At 39.0% G+C, this 22,294-nt stretch overlaps 1 long non-coding RNA gene across 2 annotated transcripts in view; it reads right to left on the bottom strand.

Moving 5' to 3' along the window:
- LOC110483256 (uncharacterized) overlaps positions 1 to 22,294 on the bottom strand; it is a 78,298-nt gene that overhangs the window by 17,675 nt on the left and 38,329 nt on the right. Inside the window, exons 2-5 of one of the 2 annotated variants that reach the window (XR_014949987.1) lie at positions 7,343 to 7,554; positions 7,030 to 7,258; positions 4,027 to 4,114; positions 697 to 831 (exon numbers count right to left, since the gene is read on the bottom strand). This is a non-coding gene — a long non-coding RNA (uncharacterized LOC110483256). Of the gene's footprint in view, positions 1 to 696; positions 832 to 4,026; positions 4,115 to 7,029; positions 7,259 to 7,342; positions 7,555 to 22,294 lie in introns of those variants that run through there. The other variant, XR_014949988.1, reaches the window with a different exon arrangement.

Here is a 22,294-nt window from a genome sequence, read left to right as displayed (position 1 = left end):
TACAGAATCTCTTTGCTAATTTCATAACCAAGAATTCCCATTAAACTTCTCCCAGAAGTCACGAAGAATTGGTCTGCTCTTAATATTTACAGCAAAGTAAAAGGCCTCTTAGTACATTGTCTAATAATGTGTAGCAGAAACTCTTGATGGAATGTCACCATCTGTGTCTGTGCCTAAAATGGAGCTTACTTTTGAAGATATTATTTAAATTATTCTTTACCAATTAAAGTACCAGAGTGCCAAAGTGATGACAAGATTTTTCCTGTCTATTCCTTTAAATTATGAGTCTTTTTTCATATTTTCCCCATCCTCTAGAAGTTCATGGGAAGTAAATTTTCAATGTAGTGACATTAATGGGACTCATGCAGTTAAATTCCTATGCATCGCTTTGAAAATTTACTTGCTAGTGTACTAATAAAAATTTAGGTCCTTGAATATTTATGATCCTCTATGGGATATCATAAATGTAGCTCTTATTTAAATAAATAGGTGGAAAATCTGCCATGTGTGCAGAGTTTACTGGCATTCATATAATTGCAATCAAACTGCATTGTCCAAGAGTGTCAGATTAATTTCCATTGTTTCATTTGCTGTTTGACCCTACCCCCCTTGATAATTGTAGATTTTCATCTGGATTCCATTTCCAGAATTTAATCTCCCACTAAGAAGGACATAAAGATAAAGACCAAGAGCACGGGGAAGGAAAGCATTTTAATTGGAAAAGTATAATTGAGGTGCTGAAAGCTGCTGGTTTCCTGGGAGCTGCACAACTGATGTCTTCTTGGGGTGGCCTTGGAAATTTCCATCAGCTCCTGGTTGGCAAGGGATCTCCTGAAGGTGGGAAGGGAGGGACAGGGATGAGTGGTGCAAGATTGTCATGGGAGATTGATTTAATCCTAAAATTTGGCACTACAAATTAGGCTGCTACAAAACTGTGATTACTTCTGGGTCTACTCAATGCCCATAGCTGTAGATGGGCCCTAATAAATATCCAGAAACAGCTTCTGCAGCTGGATTGCTGTAGTGTCTTCCTGATGCTGGGTGTTAATCACACACTATAAGAAAACATTCAGATTCACTCTGACATGATTTATCTACATGATTTAGCCCCTTATACACACCACATCTTTGCAAGCCTGGTTCTCTTGCCTTGAGGTACTTTTCTGATGGGACAGGAGCCCTGCCCCATCATACATGAGAGAGGATGGTGCCCAAGGGGATAATATCCAGAACCAAAGCACTCCTTCACAGGAAATTGTGATTCTGTGCCTCAGGTGCCTGCTATATCTTCTGTTCAATACTCCAAGCACAGTGAGAGTCTTATTAGCTAAATCACCTCCTGTTGCCCTAGAAATCACAAGTCAGGATATCTCTACATCCATGTCATCGTGTAGGCTCTTAAAAGGTGCCATGTCTTCCTGTTGACCTAATTAGTAATTTATTGCTTTTTTGTCTGCAACACTTCTAGAACAATATAGTCCTTGGAGAATGAAATGTTTTTGTAAATGTTACCAGCTGAATAGTGGCACCAAAATAGAGCAGTGACAGAGCACTTGTTCATCTAAGGATTCAGCGGAGGAGGAACCACGAGCTGAGCTATGGCAGCCTGACAGCTTGAATTGTCATACCAGCAAAGCTTAAGTCTTCATCATTTTTATCCTTTGAGAACATAATTAGATCTACCTATTAAAATGATATCTAACAAAATCAAAATTTTCATACTAATTAGAATGAAGAAATAGCGTATGACTAAGGAACATTGATTTCTGTCTTGTTACTCAATTACTTATCCACCCAGAAAACTGTCATTTTAACAATGCTTAAATGCATTTCTACTGATATAGAAAGGACCTCACAGGGACAAGAGTAAGTTTAATAAAAGGAAGAGGACAAGAGTGAGAAACAGACTCTGGGGAGCACAGCTGGAAAATTCTCTCTTAAAATATTAAGCTAACAGCTACCTTTTTTCTTCTTTTTTTTTTTTTTTTCCCAATTACCAAAGTGTTGTATCTTTTCTAAAAAGAGCCCCAAATCAAAACCACAACCCATGATCCATTCATTGGTGTTCATCCAATTTATACAACTCTATCATAGACTTGTTCTTTTAAAGACTAGATTTCTCCCTCAAGATATGCAGGTGTGTATGAATATTTGATTCATCCAAATTTTAGGGTGTTTCTTTTGTAGAAACACATCATAATTTAGATATGTTTTACTGCTTCAAGATTGTTGAAGTTTGTACTTTGAAAATATAATAATTCTTGTAATAATTTCCTGTTATTCCTTTAGGGAGCTGAAAATCAACTAATCTAACTTCATTCTTACCTTTAAAGGTTCAACCTGTATCTCTGATGTGTCAGCTGAAATGGAGCAAGTGTTTTGTGCATGTGTGCATGTGAAGGGGAAAAAAAAAGATAAACAAAAAGGAAAAACTCTAGGATACGTTGTAGTTCCTCTTTCCTTATCATGAAGCAAAAATGGCAAAAATAGGAGCATTGTTGCTATGCATCTCATGGTCCTTGCTCATGTCCCCATGGTAACTAGCAGAAGTAATTTGCATTCTGCAGAAGCATCAGGGAGATGCATGTGTGCAGCAGTTCAGAGGGATGCATGGTCCAAAGGACATGGTAAATATGGCCAGCTTTGCAAAAAACCTAAAAGGCCACCCACAGGAGGCTAACAGAAGTCCTATTAATATGTAAACTTGCCAAAACAAATTTTCATTTTAAGCATAGTTTGAATATTCAGTAAGGGGAAAAGCTCTGAAAGTTTTTGGTGGTCTAACATACAGTTCATGATGCAGGCCCTCAATTGTTATCAGGAAGTAAAACTCTTCTGAAAGGGGAGATGCAGATTTGCTTCAACTTTACATTTGGTCCTCATTTTACTGCATTAAAAAGTTTAATTAATGTTTTCTTTCACTGTTTCATGCTTGTTTTCCTCCTCCCAAAAATTTCCTTCTCTCTGTTATGGCTTTTCAAGATTTATTAATATTTTTTCTATATGTGTATAATTATATTTTATTATAAATATGTTATGTATTTAAATATGTAAGGAATAATTATATTTATAGAATGATAATTATATCTCAGGATATACTATAAACATTATATATTTATTAATCTATTTCTTTAGAAAATGGCTATTTTCATAGTTAATGTCACTGATAACTTTAATCTGTATGTGTGTCGGGTTTGCACTATAGAGTTTTCATAGCAGGAGTGCTGCTGAAGTGGATTCTCTAAGAAGTTGCCAGAAGTTTTCCCTGTGTCCAACAAAGCCAGTGCCAGCCAGCTCCAAGCCAGAGCTGATGCTGGCCAAGCCCATCAGCGATGGTGGGAGCAACTCTGGGGTATGTATTTCAAAAGGGTGAAAAAAGCCCTGCTCAGCTGCGGCAGGAGAGAGGAAAATATGTGAGAGCAAGAGCCCTGAAGAGCCCCAGGCCAGTGCAGAAGGAGGAGCAGGAGCTGAGATTGCCCTGCAGCCCTTGGTGCAGACCATGGCGAGCAGCCGTGCCCTGCAGCCATGGGGCAGCAGGGATCCCCCAGAGCCTGGAGGATGCTGTGAGCCCACGGGAAGTCCAGGCTGGAACAAGCTTGCTCGCAGGACTTGGGACCTGCAGGGGACCCACTCTGGAGGGATTTATTCTTGAAGAACAGCCCCTATGGGAGGGAGCCATGCTGGAAGAGTTTATGAGGAGCTGCAGCCCAAGGGAAGGCATGATGTTGGAGAGGTTGGTGGGGACTCTCTCCTGTGGGACAGCCCCATGCTGGAGCAGAGGAAGGGTATGAGGAGTCCTCCCTCTGAGGAGTAAGGAGCAGCAGAGACCATGTGTGATTAATGACTGCAGCACCCATTTCCCCTTTGCTTGCACTGCTGAGGGGGAAGATAGAGAATTCAGGAGTGAAGTTGAGTCCAGGGAGAAGAGAATAGCGTGGAGAAGATGTTTTTAAGGTTTTATTTTATTCTTATAAGCCCGCTATGATTTGATTGGTAATAAATTAAATTAAATTCCCTGAGTCTAACCTGTTTTGCCTGTGATGGTAACTGGAGAGTGATCGTTCCTTGTCCTTGTCTCAAAACCCTTCAGCTTTATTTTCTCTCCCCTGTCCAGCTGCAGAAAGGAAGGAGAGAGAAGTTTTAGTCAACTCACCACAATATGCAATGATATCTCCTAAGAGTCCTATTTAGTTGAATAAAATTCAGATATAGTTGAATAAAATAACATAAAATTTTCAGATGAAAAAAAATTCAGATTAAATGCAAGGGAATTAAAATAAAGTAACAAAAAAGTACTAAGAAGAAAATAGCAATTCTACGTGTTGAGGAATTCTGACCTACATTTCATGTGCTTTGCATGCAGTAGCTTAGATGAGTGCTGAGAAAAGGCTGAATGTTTTATATTTCTTCCATTTTTTAATCTATTTTCTTCTCTCTTGACTATTCTTAGTGCTGAAATTCCAATTTCTTTTCTCTTCAAGGTCTTAAGGTCTAACTTCCTATTAGCCTTTAATGATGTTTCTCTCAGAAAATCCCACAAGAGTCTCTCCTAGTTTTTACAAGGCAGATTTGTGAATCCAGCATGCTGCAGAGTACTTCACTCAATTGCAGACTATCTGTTAACATTGAGTTATGGTTTTCAAGTAAGTGTGTATATGTCTGTATATATATATATGTATATCAATATATATGTCTCTTCTGTGTACTTGCACACACAGCCTCATACCCAGAGCTGGGATTTACTCTCTTTCTGCCTTGGAGTGACACTGTGAGGGTACAAGGCAATGTGAGGGTTTCTCTAGAGTGGGTAAGTGGCCTTTTGCCCCCAGCAAGCAGCCACAAGAATGGTGACTACCTGAAGATTCACCACAGGTAATCATGAGGATTATCATGACAGAAAACCTTCTCCATGAAGGAAGCAGAGATGAGATGGGAAAAAGCTGATGCTGCAATGCTTTAACACAAAGAGCTAACCTACACTCTCACAACCCACAAATACCTATATATTTGCCTCATAAAGCCTGGGGCCACATGCACCTAAGTCAAAAGATATCATTATATGACAAATACAGCAAACACAGCAGTTCTTCTCAATATAGTAATATTTGAACATCGGAAATATTCATATAATAGGGATTAAGAAAGAGAGGAATAATTTTTGTAGTCTTTCTCAGGATTAGCCATGCATTAGCACACTGAGTTACCCAAGTTCTGCAAAGCAAACTTATCATTCAGGCCCACTTGCCTGGCTTTAAGTTTGCTAGAAAAACCAAGTTCACTGAACTATACATTGAAACTTTGCATAACTGGGCTGTATTCTGAGCTGCTTCCTTGCAGAGTTTGAAACTTTGATTTTCAGCATTTGCCTATCCAGTTTCACACCTGAGTTCATACTCTGTGTGATCAAATCAACTTTGCTGATATATTTAGACTTTACCTGCATGAAGTTTTCTCTGCATGAACTGGAGTGAAGCACATTACTCTGTAGTTGTGCAGAATATTTGCACATCAATAACATCACAAAAAACAACGCATATGATTTATCACCCTGCATTTCCAATTTTGTATGCGTTGGTCTGAAGAAAGAAAATAATGCACTTTTTTTTGATGGATCAAACCCTATCCTATTATTGTAAAAATAGTTTTAATTATTGTATAATGCTTTCAATAAAAACACTTATTTTTGCCACCTGTGGTTTATTGACAGCTCAGGCATTCTTGATATTTACTTGAGGTAGGCTAAAAACCACTGCAAGGGGAAAGAAATGGTCAGGGGCTAGAAGATAAGGGTTCCAGTGCTATACATGTCTGAGAGTGTGTCCTTGGACAAGAGAACATGTAGATAATGCAGAGATACCAAGAGATTTCATTACCTAATGTTTACACAGCACTTTGAACTAACGAAGCATTACAGTGCAAAGCACCACTTTCAGCCATGGCACTTCAAGGATGCACAAAGGATCAAATATCCTTTTCACTTACACATTGAAGAGGACATCTGGTTTTGTTTTGAAGTTCTAACATCGTTTTGGCTTTTCATGTCACTTCAAGGTTGCTTCTTACCTCTTATTGACTACTTACTTCAAATTCCTTTTTCTGTGTCCTCACCTTTGTTGTAAAAATTGATTCAAGGTTTGCACACAGCTGCTTAACTGGGTGCTTGGAGGAAGGAATAATTCATCCTGAATAGGAATGTTCCTTATTTCAATAATATTTTACACTGCAAGAATATCCTAGTCCAGTGTTCAGTTTCTATTATTAGGGTGGCATAGGGTTGGCTAGCATTATCTTGAGTCTACTATGTCATAGTACAGAAAAATTTAAAGGATTTGGATCTTAGGTAACTTACAGTGATATGTAGGCAGTTTTGCATGATTTACTGCTTACAATGAGAAAATCAATGTTTGCTTTAAAAGGAACCTGCAAATGTGACTTGTATTTCATTAGTTTTCAAAGTCTGTGTTTTAATAATTTGAATTTTTTCTTTTTGAAAGCAATTTGCAAAATTTATGAGAGGCAGAGGGTTTTTTATTTCCCAAATGATCCTCTGCTCTCATCAAAGATTGTGTTCTAGCAACTAATTTCTGCAAGATGAAAGGATAAAGTTTCACCGCATTGTACAGAAGACACGTAGTAAAATTTATTTCCTGCAATGATGAGATTTGATTTTGTTGTTTTTATTTATTTCTATTTACTCAAGGTTTGCTATGGAAAGGCTAAAAATTTTAAACATTGTGGGACAGTTTTCTTTCCTGATAGTTCAGGGATGTTTGTAGAGTATTTTCAGGGATCCAAATCATACTTCAACAAATTTCACCAATAGCATAAGGTCAGTGAGATCATAAGCTTTTTTCCAAATTGGTCATGAACAATTTGACACAGTTATGAACAGTTTAAGGAGATTTTCAAATATTCATCTTAATTATTCATTTCATCTCAGTTCCAAGCCTGAATTTTCAACAATTATTTTTCCATTTTCTGTCTTCCCTCCCCCTCACCTCCCCCCCCCCCCCCCCCATTTATCTGTACCTTTTAATGAAGAAAAATTACTTGCTACTACTACTATGCTATTTGTGTCCTGGCATCAAGAAATTATGAGGACAGGTGACACAACTTAGCACCAAAAAGAAGGAGATACAGACTCCCACAGCTGAAAAGACTGAGGAATCACAGGGCTCTGGAAGTACAGTGGTCTGGAACAAAATACAGGGACAGAAGATGCCAGGACAAATCTTCTGGATGTACAGGGGCTGAAGGGCTGCAATGAAACAAACAAAATCAGATATCTAAGACACAGAAAATCAGCAAAAGTATGAAAAAAACCCCAAAAGTTCTTTCATACCTTTTTAAGCAAGAAGTTGTGAACATAAGGAGCACCAGGAGACACACCACTGAACATGGACAGATGAGAGGCAACTCAGCTGAAGTGTACCCCAGTGACTTGTCCTTTTCCTGTGCTGGCAGCAGGCACATTTTAACCACACCAGGTTCAGAGCTTCATTTAGGGAAAATGGCTGCTATAAGAAAGCCAGCCTGGCGTTAAAGAAGTTTGTTCTGTAAAGAAAAGGAAAACCCACTTTTGGCAACCAGTTTGGCCCATCGTGTAGGAACAACTATATACTTGTATATAGTTATATATACAAGTATATATATATATATATATATATATATATATATATATATATATATATATACTTTTATTTGTCCTGACACAATGATGCATTTGATAACAGCATTTAAGAATGAAATCTCTGTCACTTTTTGCACAATGCATCCTTTCAGCTTCTAGGAAACATTTCTTACCTTTGCTGTGGCACATTAATTGTGTCAGTAGAAAGCAGTGCTGTGACTTTGGGAGCAACACAGCAGAATAGCTGTGGCTCCTGAGGGGAGAGGTGCTAAAGATGTATTTTAAAAGTGTCTCCTGAGATTGGAGTTGGACATTAAGAGACCATTTTTGCCACTGCGCTGTTTTGATAATTCCTAAAACAACAGCTGGTTCTACATGCCTAAATGTTATTTTTATTTTGGTAAGTTTAGTCTGCTCCAGCATTTTTTACTACAGAACATGGAGCTTACACTTGTCCCTTATGCTGTGCATGGCAGAACTGATTTGGCAGTGTAATAACTACAGACCATACTTGTTCCCATTTCATATGGGATCATGATACTTCATACACTTAAATATGCACAATAACCTGGAAGATTTGCTTTAGAGACACAAAAAGAAGCAGGAGGGAGAAAAAAGGAACTCGCCCATGTATCTCACCAAGTTTCTGGTGTGGTATGCTGGGAAAGGTCACTGGGCTAAGAAACTGCTTCAAAAATATTACTGTGCTAAGGTGTCTAACACTCTTGAACATCCAATTCAGTGAGACATGGCAGTATCAGATTTTTTGAAGATATGGTAAATATGAGCTTTGTAAATGTTTTTCATTTTGATGTTTGACTGAGCCTCAGCTTGGCTGGATGGGAAGACAGTGAAGTCCTTTCCCAAATAAAACAGCAGGAATTAAACTTTTGTCTGCCCAAAGATGTAGGTCTTCACAACCAGCATTTAAGTTTTATTAGTTAATAGATATAAAGGTTGAATACTTTTTTTTTAATTTAAGAAAAAGAAAAACCTGTTTGTAGCATCTAAAGCTTCATGACTTTTCAAGCCTTGTACAGGAGATTAAGCCATGTACAGGAACATGGGAGTTATGGGAGTTTTCCCTTGCATAATCAGAGGCTTCTGGTCTCAGCTGCTGCACAGCTTTATTAGCACTGTTCAACACTTTATTTCCATATCTAAAATTTTAGTTGCAGACATAGTCCCATGCAGTTTTATAATGAAGACCAGTAAGAGATTTCTTGAAGTTTTTAATTGAGTTCTGTCTGTAAAAAGATGTGTCACAGAGCCAGGATGTATTCCTACAATGCTCCACGCCTTCTCTACTATTCATCCTGTCTTTTTCCTTTTCTCCTTGGTTAGGGTACAACTTTGTAGATTATATGATAAGAAAACACACTGAGCAGTGGTTTGCATGTGTGGCATTACATGTTTTCATTAGATATAAAAAGTTGTATTCTTATAACTTATGGATGTTTTCAAAAGAAGGGATAGTTTTTCTTCCGCAGAAAAATGTTACTAAAATTAACACTTTCTGAGCCAGTTTACAATGGTTCTATCAGGAAAAATGCCTAAGTGGAGAAATCCAGTGACTGGCAATTTGTAAAATTTCCATCCATTCTTAACCATGTTAATTTCTTTTGGCATTTTTAATTAATTATTGTTGAAACCTTGGAAGAAAGTGTGGGGTAAAGTTGGGTTGCCACAGCAAAATTCACTCTTCCAGATCATACTTTTCCATTGGTAAATTAACTATATTTAGCATTTTACTGATCCTTGTATGATTTTCTTTAGTTCAAGCAATACAATAAACATATTTTTAATGAAAACCTTTTGGAATGCTTAATGACAGTTACTACAGAACTTTTCATTGCCATTATTCACATGGCTGACTGCTCTTGTAAAGGAGCAAATAAAAATTATCAATGTATGCTGGGAAATTGTGGTAAGCATCAGGGTCAAACACAATGCAAAGAGAAAGGTCTTATAAAAGAAGCAATTTTCATTTGAAGAAATTAGAATATCTTGAAAATGTAAGCACAATAGGCAGGAAAAAAGTAATTTCTAATAAATGCTGAAATAAATTAAAATATGATGTAGCTATTAGTAAGGCAAAATTAAACTAGCAAAATTAATTAAATACATAACAATATTCTCAATATTTCTGTGAATTAAGTAACATATTAAAATTTTGTTGATTATCTATTAGGTTGCAATATGTTTGGCCATAGGTTTTCTTTCCTTAGAAAATAAACAAAATGTTTGAATTCCTAAGAAGTTTATAACAGCAAATTTAAAATTATAAAAAAATAGATTTACTTTTCTCCTTGGTTACCTTTCAAAACCTTTAAATTTATTCCACACATCCCCAGTGTTCCCTGTCAGTAGGCTAAAAACCAAGACATAATCTTTCTAAATTCAATTTTAGTCTGATATTTAGCCACCAGAGGCTCTTACTAGGACTGCATGAGTTATCTATTTGACAAATATATCATCCACCAAAAAAAAAGAACAAAAAAGAAAGAAAAATTAAGAAAGAAAAAAGCTTTCGGGCCACCAAAAAATGCTAACGACAAAGAATTAACACAATGAATTTAAAGAACTAATGAATTTTTTTGGCCTACGTATTCAGCAAATTCTCATTAATAAATATATTGTTTCATGGATAGTCTGCTACTCTGCTATCCAAAAAAGGGAGATCTATAATGCATATTTTTAATAATGAAAAGCAAAGTCGCAGTGCTGCACAGTACTGTTCACTTTTGACAGCTCTCTTACAGCAAATTTAATTTTATCTGTTCTATCTCAGCATTCCTGCTGAGAATTCAGAATTCAGTGGGCTAATTCTGCCTTTTAAATTGGCAGTAGGTATGATTTTATCAAAAGTAAAAAGTGATTTACATATTTCTTCTGTTTTGGGCAACAAATAAAGTTTTGTGAGTGTCTTGAAACAAATCCCAGGGTCATCTTGCTTTTGGCTTAATATATATTAGACTAGGAAATATAACATCTACTGTTTCTTTCTTTTAGAAACATTAATTTTAATTTAATTAAATATTTGCCTTGGACGCAGAAGATCTGGCTGTAAGCAGTTCACGTGATGTTCAACCCTGTTTTTTTCTATGCAATTGCTTGACTTTGATGAAGATGTAATACAGGGAAGAATTGAGCTTTTTTTTTCTTCCAACTACAATTTAAATTAGTGTTTTCTTAATATATGGCATTTTATTATGTGGAGGATACATTGTACAAACTGACACAAGGAAGTTTTCTGAGTTGTGATGAAATGAGAAAAACTGTATGTTCTGTCTCCTGGGTTATTCTCCAAGCTGTTAACCAGAAACAGAACAGCAATGTACAGAAATAGCTATGTAGTACATAGCTACACTCTGTTCTGGAGCCTAAAATGAAAATTAATTCTATGTTCCTGTGCACAACTGTTTCCTTATGATTATTAATGCAGCTGTATCACTTGTGGGAATTTCTCCAAAGTGTTCATCTTGTTAACAATTCTTACCCATGTTAATCTGCAGATATCTACCAAACAGCAGTGAGCACCTGGCTTTAAATCTTATTTCTCTTTAATGTCTGCACGCTTTCAGAGACTCCTATAATGTGCTGGAATTTTAGGTTGCTTCAGTCTGTCTTTTGTTCCAAGAAGATGGCAAACTCTCTTCTCTAGAGTGTGGACAAAGACCTGGTCTGTTGGTGTTAGTACACGTCTGTTAATGTCCAAACGAGGACCTGCTTGCTCCTGGCCAGTGCAAGGGGCAGGATAAGGGAATGGGGGACACTTTCTGTCACCTGAAGCAATGAGGAGGTTTCTCACATGGCAGTGCTGTGGGGCTTGTGGCCTGAACCCCTCTGGGCTCATCCCTTCTCAGGACAGCCCCAGCTGAGCTCCCAAAACTGGAGGTGCCTCTCACCTTCCAACAGCTGGTACTGGCCCAAAAAATTAAACGTATCCACAAGAGGGGTCACTTCTAGATACAATAATAACATTTTATCCTACACTTCCAACCCTGTTTTAAAGTTTTTTCCTCTATATTAAGCATATGGGTTCCTTCCCCAGGAATCAGGTACAACCCATGAGTAAGTAAGAGCTGTGAATGCTGCATGTTGCCAGACAATAAATTATATATTTGGCATCACTGAAAGAAAGATGTAGGACAACTAGACCTGACGTAGCAAATCCCCACACAGGTTTAGCCACACTTTACAGCTGTAACTTTGTGTATTTTCTGCAGAGGCACTGATCCAGCAGCTCCTCCAGACAGCACAAAATTAATGCAGACAGAAAAGATCTGCTAGGAAAGATATCATGGCTGGGAGAGAAGAAACCCTTCAGAAACACTGGGAAGAAAGGCTACACATTAATGTAGTACTATACAAATCATTGTAAAGCTGTGGAATCCCTCTAAACTGATTTGCAGACAGAGAGGAGTATAGGAAGAAAAATAAAATTACATCATTTATTAGAGTTATTTTAAAAGGAAAAGCTAGCTACACCCTCAGTAGAGGGGAAGCCAACTATTTCTTTTTACACCTGGATTTCATATCAATTATACTTGACCTTAATAATAACATCATATTTATAGTAGTGTTGGTATGTGCTCATTTGGTGTCAAATATCTCATACCAAATTGCCATAATATATTAGTTGACCTTTGAGCTTCTAATTTTCATATTCATGGGTATGTAACATTAAATGAAAAACAAATATGACATTACAGGTTACTGGGAAAGATTTACAAAGGAATATTTCAGCATAAATTCTACACATGTGATCAAGGCAGTTGACATTTAGGATTTTGCAATTGGCTTTCATGGCTTAATTTTTGTCTATAATTTTGTTCTGATGTATGCAGCAATTGACACTGATTCTAAAAGGACTGTGGCTACTTATTAAAATCTGACAAAATTTTCCAGAGTGCAAATAACAATGTCTGCATTACAGTGCACACTCGCTTTCTAAGTGTATTTCTGTGTTGCTGCTGGGAGCCACCATATTTTACTATTACAATCACTCCCCCAGGAGGACTTTTTTGTCTGTCTGTTCTGACCTGTTCATGGGCAAGAGAAAAAGAAGCAAACTTATAAAATGCACATGAAATCAGCAATGAAAAAAATGAACAACATAAAAAGAAGCCATTGAATTCTATTGTGTGGATTCCTTATTTCCTAATATGACAGCTTTTTAGTAGTAGTAGGATTCACAATAGCTGCTTCCCAGTAACTTCTGTGGGAGTGCAAGTTTATCATGCTCTCATCTGCTGTGTTGCTGGGATTTTTCCCTAAGAGTTAAGAATGGCACAGATTTTTTTTTATTAGATAAACGTTGCTGCATAAATAAAAAGCTTGCATGACTTGGTCTAAAATAACTGTTTTTATTTATACTGCATTTTATTCACATTTTGCTCTATCTATTCTGTCTTTCCAATGGAATAATTTCTTACTAAAAGGAGGGGAAAAATAAATTGAATTTCATTATTGTACCAAAGAAGCATTTCATGAATATATTCAATCTGTGCTAATGGATTTTAACACATTTTTACTATCCTACAATGAACTGCTCATAAAGTTTTTAATTACCAAAGCAGTATCCAAAAGTATACTGCAGAGAGGTGCAGTGTTGTAAAATAGATTATTCCTCTATATACTTAATCTTCACTCACTAATGCATCTACAGGTGTCTGTGTTTAAATAATATAATAGCTAATTCTATAAATATATATAATTCAGCTAAATTGCTGTTCCCAAAACAAGCTAGTCTAATTATTCTTCAGTTAAAGAAATTAAAGAATAGCATGTAGCTCATATATCCCTGATATTCATCACCCAGTGCTGTGGGATACAAAGTACAGCCAGAGCTGTGCACAGCATAACTGCTTAAAACTAAATAACATCCAGACATTAAAAGGATAAATTCCTTCCTCTTTCCCTTGGTGGTGCACTCTTTGTTCCATACTGGGCTGGAATTGTACTGTGTCACACAGGACATTCACTGAGGTTTAGAAGTCATGCTGCATTTGCTGAAAAATATTATTTTTTTATGTCATGAAGGCTCCAAGCTGTGCTACTTCCAAATTGATCGGTTTGCCTTCCCCTTTATCCTGTAATATCCAGGTTAAAGTAGTCTTCAAATGATGAGAGGAACACAGTGTAGGGATGTGCTGCCTGATCCAGGACAGTTTAGGTGAATGGAGACGAGAGATCTCTGAAGTTTGCTCTTGGGATATCAGGTTTATTAGGGATGGAGAAAGGTCCTGCTTGGAGCTGCCAGATGCAGCACGTGGCTAGGCTTGACAGGATGGGGGAGGGAAGAGACAAAAAGATGCTCTAGGAGAGGGGAAGTTCCAAGAGGAGGGGAAGTTCCAAGAGACCGTGTGGCCCCTCGAAGACCCCTTATCAGGGGGCTTCAATGTGGGCTGGAACAAGGCTCGGGCCAATGGGGTTACAGGCACTTGATGTTTTAGGGGAGGGATACAGGTGTGGGGTGAGTCATACATCTTTTGGGGGTGAGATGGAACAGTCCTCTTGACCCCAGGACCCATCCATAGGCAAGGGCATTGTCCGGCTAGCAGAGAGGACTGTTCTCATCCTGGCTGTATTATTTATGAATAATTATATTTATCTATCCTCTCCAACAACACAGGTCTTGTATCTCTGGGTCATCTAAATGAAACTCAGGCTCTTTGACAGGTGTTGGCCATCTGAGAGCTGAACATGAGCTGGCAGGAGCCAGGTGGCCAAGGCAGGGTCACCCTGGCCTTAGCAGCAGCAGTGGCCAGCAGGACCAGGGCAGTGACCATCACCCTGGTGCTGCTGAGGCCACACCTCAAATCATGGTTTTGATTTCCAGCCTCTCACTACAAGAAAGGCATTGAGGGACGAGTCCAGAGAAGGGCAGCAGAGCTGGGAAGAGTCTGGAGCACTGATGGGAGCAGCTGAGGGAGCTGGGGAGGGGGAAAAGAGGCTCAGAGGGGACCTTAATGCTCTCTACTTTGGATGGGCATCTCTGTGGAAATATGTATCATATACACTGAATATTGTAAGACCCCACCAAACCTCCCCCAGATGAATGAACAAGTCTGTTTACTTGGATTTTTTTTTCAGGGAGTGCCCCCTCAAGAAAAAAGAAAATCCAGGTTTATAAGGGCTACTAGGCAAGAGAAAGGCTGATTTGAGATATAGTAGAAAATGTGTTGTGAAATGCCTTTCAATATTAATTCATAACCTAATTTTTTTTAACTCCTTAAGATATTTTTGTAATGCTATCCTCTTTAGCAGTACAAATTTTTGAATTGTTTCATTATTTTACACATAAAAACAAACAAAAAACAAAACAAAACAAAACAAAACCCCAAACAAAACCTACCAACTAAATGAACAAACAACTTGTAAAGAGGCTGTGGCAAGGGGGGGGTCAGCTTCTTCTCCCAGGTAACAATGATAAGAAAACAGGACATAGCCTCAAGCTCTGCCAGGGGAGGGATGGTTAGATTGGATGATTGGAGAAATTTATTCACTGAAAGGATTCTCAAACTTTGGAAAAATCTGCCCAGGGCAATGGTGGAATGACCATCCCTAGAGGTATTTCAGAGACCTGTAGATGTGGCACACAGGGACACAGGGGTGTTTTCCGACCTGAATGATTCTGTTCTGTGAAGCTGGCTCCTGCCCTGGCCCAGCAGCCCTCCCATGTGTCCTGCTGGTACCTTGCAAGCATCATTCAGGCTCAGGCTCTGGTCAGACAGGTAAGTTCTGTGTGCACCTTCCCCAGCCATCATTCAGGGAGGCCACATGTTCCTATTGCCCCTTAAATGGGACCATATTTCTGTCGCAAGAATACACTTGAATGGTTCCCTGCCCTTGGCCAGCTTGCTTGTTAGTGTGAGGTCTGCTCACAAGTGGAATTGTACTTTCCAGGTAAGTTGAACAGAGGGTGCTCACAGTTTGCCTGAGGTATAGGATGTATATGAGATGTAAGAACTTTTCTCCTCTGTATTACAGACTATTACAGTTCATCCACATTTTTTGTCCATGAAACCTAATTACTCATGTTTGATAAAGCATTTCTTACAGAAAAAAAAATGTATATGTCAAAACACATTAAGATACCTACAATTTTCCTTTCAGTAGAACCTTCACAAGAGGATCATATTGGATGATGGTCTCAAAGATAACCCATATAGAAACAAGCTAAGGTAATTTTAGCTCTTTAATTAGCTTATGTGTCCTCCACACCTTTGATATTTTCTTGTTTGGTCTGGAATAATATTTAATAATCTGAGAATGAAAAGCAGAGATGCAGCTTGTGGGGAAATGTAGATGGAATAGCATATGTGTTTGGATTTAACTATACAGAGCTCCGCTCTTCCATATAAATCCCAGGAAATCTCTCCACAGCCAGGAACAGAGCAGATGCTGAAGATGAAGGAGGCTCCTTGAAAAAAAAACACAGCCTCTTGAAAAAAAAGACAGATGAGCTCCTTGCTCCCTTGGGGGAGGAACAGAATTGTTTTCACACTGTATAAGCCCCAATTTTTAACTGATTCTCTGAAGTAGATGCCTCTCTGTGAAGAAACTGAGATACAGCACCAAAGTTTTTATTCCTCAGCATCTGCAATAGTCAGATGTAGTTTGGCCTTCTCAACTTGAAGTAGAGATGCAGAACTTGAAGGCTTTCCCCTAGCAGTACACAGAACTGTGTACTATTAGAGTTCTCTCTATGATGGACAGTGCCTTCAGGTTCTTCCATTTCAACAAAATACAGAAACTCTTCTTGGAATGATGAAAAAAGTCTGCAACATCCAAGACCTGAAGATACAGCTGGGTGCATTTTTAATATTGACAATGATATCTTTGAAACTGTGCATTATGGGTTTTGTGTATAAATTTTTGTTGTTATCTGACTCCTTTCAATTGTAGTTGCTGCTCCCACCTTCAGCAGCTCATGGTTACTTGTACAAGTCAATTCCAGGACCAGACTCCTCATCCTCTGACCAGAGAGTGACAGTCACTGCCAGCTGCACTCAATGGCCAGAAAAGGATGGGGTTTGTCTTCATTCAGCTGGTGAAGGGGTTTAATCTGCTGGGATGTCTGGGATGTTTTCTTTGTGCCTGTAAGACGTAACTGATACTACTAAACACACCCAGTGCTGGATTCGGTGCTGTGGCAGTGCCAGGGAGATGCCAGAGAGCTGATGGGGACAGCACACAGGGGTGCAGCTGGACTCAGATACCGTGGATGTGTCTGAGATCAGATGGCAGCTCTGAGCCACAGTGCTGGGCACTGAGGAGCTGCTGAGCTCTGCCTGCCCCTGTGCAGCTGCACATAGGGACAGGGGAGCTGCACTGCTGCGCTGCAGGGACAGGAGCAGCGCTGCAGGGACAGGGAGCAGCGCTGCAGGGACAGGGAGCAGCGCTGCAGGGACAGGGAGCAGCGCTGCAGGGACAGGAGCAGCGCTGCAGGGACAGGAGCAGCGCTGCAGGGACAGGGAGCAGAGCTGCAGGGACAGGGAGCAGAGCTGCAGGGTTTAGGGAGCAGTGCTGCAGGATTTAGGGAGCAGCGCTGCAGGGACAGGGAGCAGAGCTGCAGGGACAGGGAGCAGTGCTGCAGGATTTAGGGAGCAGAGCTGCAGGGACAGGGAGCAGAGCTGCAGGATTTAGGGAGCAGCGCTGCAGGGACAGGAGCAGCGCTGCAGGGACAGGGAGCAGCACTGCAGGGACAGGGAGCAGCGCTGCAGGGGCAGGGAGCAGAACTGCAGGATTTAGGGAGCAGTGCTGCAGGATTTAGGGAGCAGTGCTGCAGGGGCAGGGAGCAGAGCTGCAGGATTTAGGGAGCAGTGCTGCAGGATTTAGGGAGCAGAGCTGCAGGGACAGGGAGCAGTGCTGCAGGATTTAGGGAGCAGAGCTGCAGGGACAGGGAGCAGAGCTGCAGGATTTAGGGAGCAGCGCTGCAGGGACAGGGAGCAGAGCTGCAGGATTTAGGGAGCAGCGCTGCAGGGACAGGAGCAGCGCTGCAGGGACAGGGAGCAGCGCTGCAGGGACAGGGAGCAGCGCTGCAGGGACAGGGAGCAGCGCTGCAGGGAGAGGAGCAGCACTGCAGGGACAGGGAGCAGAGCTGCAGGGACAGGGAGCAGCAGCCAGGTTCTCAGTATGAAATCAGTACCTTTTCAGATGGGAATCCCAAAGCAAGCTGCCAGAAAGTGAAACAGAAAATACTGACCCAACCTTCCTATTAAAAAAAAAAAAAAGCAGCATTTTTTTTGCATGTTTTTGCATGCAGCACCTGACCATTGACAGGATGGCAGCAGTAATGAAGCTGCTAGTCTTTAGGAGGTTAAATGGGAAGCTTGACAGCCAGCTGAAACAGGAAAAGGTCAAAACTGAGCTAACGATAATCACCAAAATTGGAATTTGAATAGAACTCTGATGTTAATGCTCTTACACTTTTAATAAGTGCCATAGGATTTCTAATTACCACAGTGTCCAGGAGCTCCACTTGTTCTTTTACAATAGTAATGACTACAGCAGAGTAGTCCCTACTAGCACTTTGCCAAGGAAGAAGCTTAGAAGTAAATTACTGGGGTAAAGTGCCTCTACTCCTAAGTTCTCTATTTTGATGTACTCTGCAAATATGGCAAAGTTAAATTTTGTTAGTTTAGCACAGATTAGAAAGAAAATTCATCTAGCACATATCCATTTTATAAAATATATTCCCAACTTTTATTTATTTCAACTTCTGTTCAGTGACATTACATTAAGAAACTACCTGATTTCCATTAGTTTGATGTAATCTTGTACTACAGTGAACCATGTGAGGGTTTAAGTTACTTTGACCTGAGCAAAAAAATAAAAGAAGACACTTTTGCTTAAGGCTTTGCAGTTGCTGTTGTTGCTTGGGTTAAGTTTGTCATTGCTGAGGTGTGACTTAGCAAAGACTTGTGATGCTTTGGGTTTCCATGGGAGCTATGTTTTATTTTGACACAATGAGCAGCACTATTACAATGCAAGAACAATAATCCATGGTTTTAAAGATGGCTTGCTCCCAAAAGACTTGATTTGGGGGAAACATTGCCATGAAGAGAGGGATTGTTTCTCTTGTTAACTACAGAGTAGTCTGCATCAAAAGTTGTCTAAATGTAGTTTTTGTTTACCTTTACAGAATCTTAGTCTTGCTAGCTGTTCCCAATATTCTGCCTTTTCATGCTGCTAATGTTTTTATGTAAGCTTTGCTATTTTGGGAGCATGAAAGCAGTGCAGTTCTGGCTCTGTAATTAAAGGGCTTCAGTGATCTCTTTTCTCTCAGCTGCTGCACATGAGACTGAGAAAGGAAGGACACAAGTCACAGATAATACAGAGCAATACTTCAATTTATCAAAACCACCAATCTTCAGGGTTATTTGGGTGATGAAGCTGAAGTCTGTCTACAAAGCATGGTGATCTGAAGGTGAATCTGTGGAGTTTTCCATAAACTGTGGTAAGAGTTGCAAATATAATTTGGCAGCTCATTTTTCTTGCTTTTCCAAGTGAAGAGAGTGCCCATTACAGGAGGATGTGGGAAGCAATGAAAAATATGGTGCTGATACTGGTGACATAATATGATGTGTAATGTCTGTGAGTCAGCACTTCTGCTGAAATTGATTGATTTGCCAATACTGACCTGGTTTGCCATGTAGCCCAGGTGAATCAGAATTCCATTTTAATTTGGAGAATTATTATTTTTAGGGGATATGACAGACACTCATGAAACATGGCTGACTAGGAGAAAGGCAGCCATATCATTGCTGTGTATTGCAAACTGGTTTTATACTGCTGAAACTGGAAAATCAACCTGAAGTATATTGGAGGCCCACTAAGGACAAAAGTTCCCAGGCTATGCATATGTAAACTGTAGAACAACTTTTCCAGGATATTTTGCATGTCAGAAAGATTTGAACACTAAAGGCACCTTTGAAAAAAATTCTCAGAAGCGAGGGGCTCATCAGCACAAAGAAACACAGTTGGCTTGTCTCTGAGCTGGAAGAGTTCAGCACAAAAGTGTGGTACAGGTTTATTCTGGTCTGTGCCCCCTAGACCAGCTGCTCTGTTGGGGCACAGAGGTGGACTAGATGGACCAGCCACCCTTGTGTTTAGGCACAAAGAAAGAATGGAATAGATAAAGTGTTCCTCATTCAGAATGAGATGTGAAACATTAGGTCTCTGCAGCCCATTAACTTTGTGCCCAGGACTGGATTTCAGTGTTCTTACACTGATAGCAAGGGTTGACTGACAGGGTTGAATGAGAAATCAGGCCCTATTACCTTTGTCTTTTGAACATTTATCATTTCAATCAGCAAACCTCTACGAAGTATTCATAAATTGTAAAACACTGCAAAAAATAAGATAGCAGATATGTAAATCTGACATTGTATGATAAGAAGAAATAAAAAAGAAGAGTAGGTGATTTCTGACAAAAAAGTCTCATCACCTTATTCCATTTTAGGAGGACAAATGGTGAAAATTCTGAAGGGAAAGGAAAAAGTTGAGTTGGTGCCAAACACCTGCCAGTATTTAATGTAGAAATAGAAAGACTATAATTGAAATAAAAATTAAGTTAACACTTTCCAATTAATAGCTTATTAGTTCACAGGAGATGAAACTGAGGCATAGGTAGAAGAAGAAAGGGATGAGGACATGTGAATGTGCATGCATGCAGACAACCCCACAAACCAGGGAGGGAATGAGGCAAAAAGTTCAGCATAAGGTAATGTGGCTTGAAAACTTGTCTGCTACCCAGTAAAATACAGACTTAGCAAAAGATTATTATAATGAGGATTTCAAATTCATGTGCCTTCAATTATTTTTTAGTTTATATTTAAATAGAAATAGTGATTTCTGGAGAAGAAAAGCACATAAGAATATCTGTCCATGGTATGCTAAGTGCAAACTGAAAACCCAGGTTCAGCTCCTTTGGTCATCATTATTATGGACTGTAATTTCAATTTGTGTCTAAGTGCTTTTCTGGTTTCATGTATAAAAGTAAGATATAGCTGTGTTTTACTACTTCAGGCTGTCTTTTTAGGTCTATAATTTAACAGTATCTGCAATATTTTTTAATATAGCACTTTTCCATCTCCTAAATGATTAATAAAAAGATATTGTACTTTTAACTTGGACCACAAATATCTTGTAGCTGTTAATATCTGCGAAATCAGCAAGTGACTGAGCATTTTCAGTAAGCAAACCTTGTATCAGCAAACTTGACTTAGTGAAGAGTAATTTTAGATGATCGAGTAAAGATCATATCTCATAACTCCATAATAACATATTTACACAATTACTGTAATGACTCAAGAGAGGGCATTAAGAATCATTGAGGAAATGACATGTGTTTTTAAAGTTTGTAATTTTAATTATCTTGTTCTGTAATGGACTGCAGCATCTGCAAACCAGCCATCATGTACTTTCCATCACTAGAAAGCACACAGAACATTTTGGTAACTGCATATGCAGGTTTATTTATTTTAGTGTTGAAAAGTGGGAAAAAAAAAAACATAAATGGAGCTATAATGTTTAGAGTAACACTATTTTCTTAACTAACATCTTTGTGAATGAGCATAGTAAATTTGAACAGTATGTGTTTTCACCATCTGTACTCCAATAATGAGAGCAGCCACCAAGGGAGAATAGGGTATTAAAGTATATCAGGAAACATCACTCTGCTGCTCATAGCCTGAGCTGAATTTTCATCTTTTAGGTGCCTTGGTCTTAATTTATGCTCCATTCTTAATTAAATTGTCTTGCTGACATGACTCAGAAACCTGGCTTTCTGTGCCTCAGCCTTTATTTCTTCACCCTTGATTGATAATGAATGTGCTTTGCCATCATATATGGTTTGGGTCTTGTGAAAGACAAACTGAGTTACTATGGACTGCCACAGCCTGATTGAACACATGAGCTGCACTGACTGTGATGCGACTTTCAGTTAGTGCTATCAACTATTATGTCATGCTTGAGTTTTATTCCTAAGGAAGTTTTTCATTAACTCCCCTTTTAACCAATCAACATCTATCTAAAATTAAAGGTAGCTGACTAGTGAAAAAAGATCATCTGTAGTCTTTCATCAGTGGGGAAAAAAATGGCAGCAAACAGCATGAAATTAAACTTCTGAAATGAAAAATAATATTTAATTTAATTTTGTACACAAGTAATGACTTTTCTGTTCTTGCCACTCTTGGAGTAGGTTTCATTTTTTTTCTGATTTCAAAGAACAAGAAAACAGCAGGCTGCTGAGATGCCATTCCAGCATTTTGGAAAAGGTTAGGAAGGATCAACAGAGGTGCACAAAGACCTAAATGTTATCAGCAGGAGAAGAAGAAGTGGTGAATGAGGGAAAATTGTGAAAAGGTAGATTTAATTTCAAGTACAGCATGTATAGTGCAAGACAGTCTAGCTACTTTACAAAAAAAAAAGTATTTTTTCAGCACATAACAGCTCAGGAATTACAGGTTTCAGAAATGTTGTAGGGCTTCTAATGAGTGGATGCAAGGCTCTGGACAATGGACATGCCTAGACATTAACTTTTGTTACACTTGCTTATTATTATAATCAGCAGAATGTGCTGACATTTTTGACATTGTCACATCCAAAATATGCTGCAACATGAAAGTGGTTTGTAATTTTCTCCAGCTGGCA

Source organism: Lonchura striata, chromosome 1 (assembly GCF_050655825.1).
Source record: "Lonchura striata isolate lonStrDom1 chromosome 1, ASM5065582v1, whole genome shotgun sequence".
Taxonomy (NCBI): Eukaryota; Metazoa; Chordata; class Aves; order Passeriformes; family Estrildidae; genus Lonchura; species Lonchura striata.
Note: the sequence above shows the minus strand (reverse complement) of the source record. Positions and strands in the feature narration are given on the sequence as shown.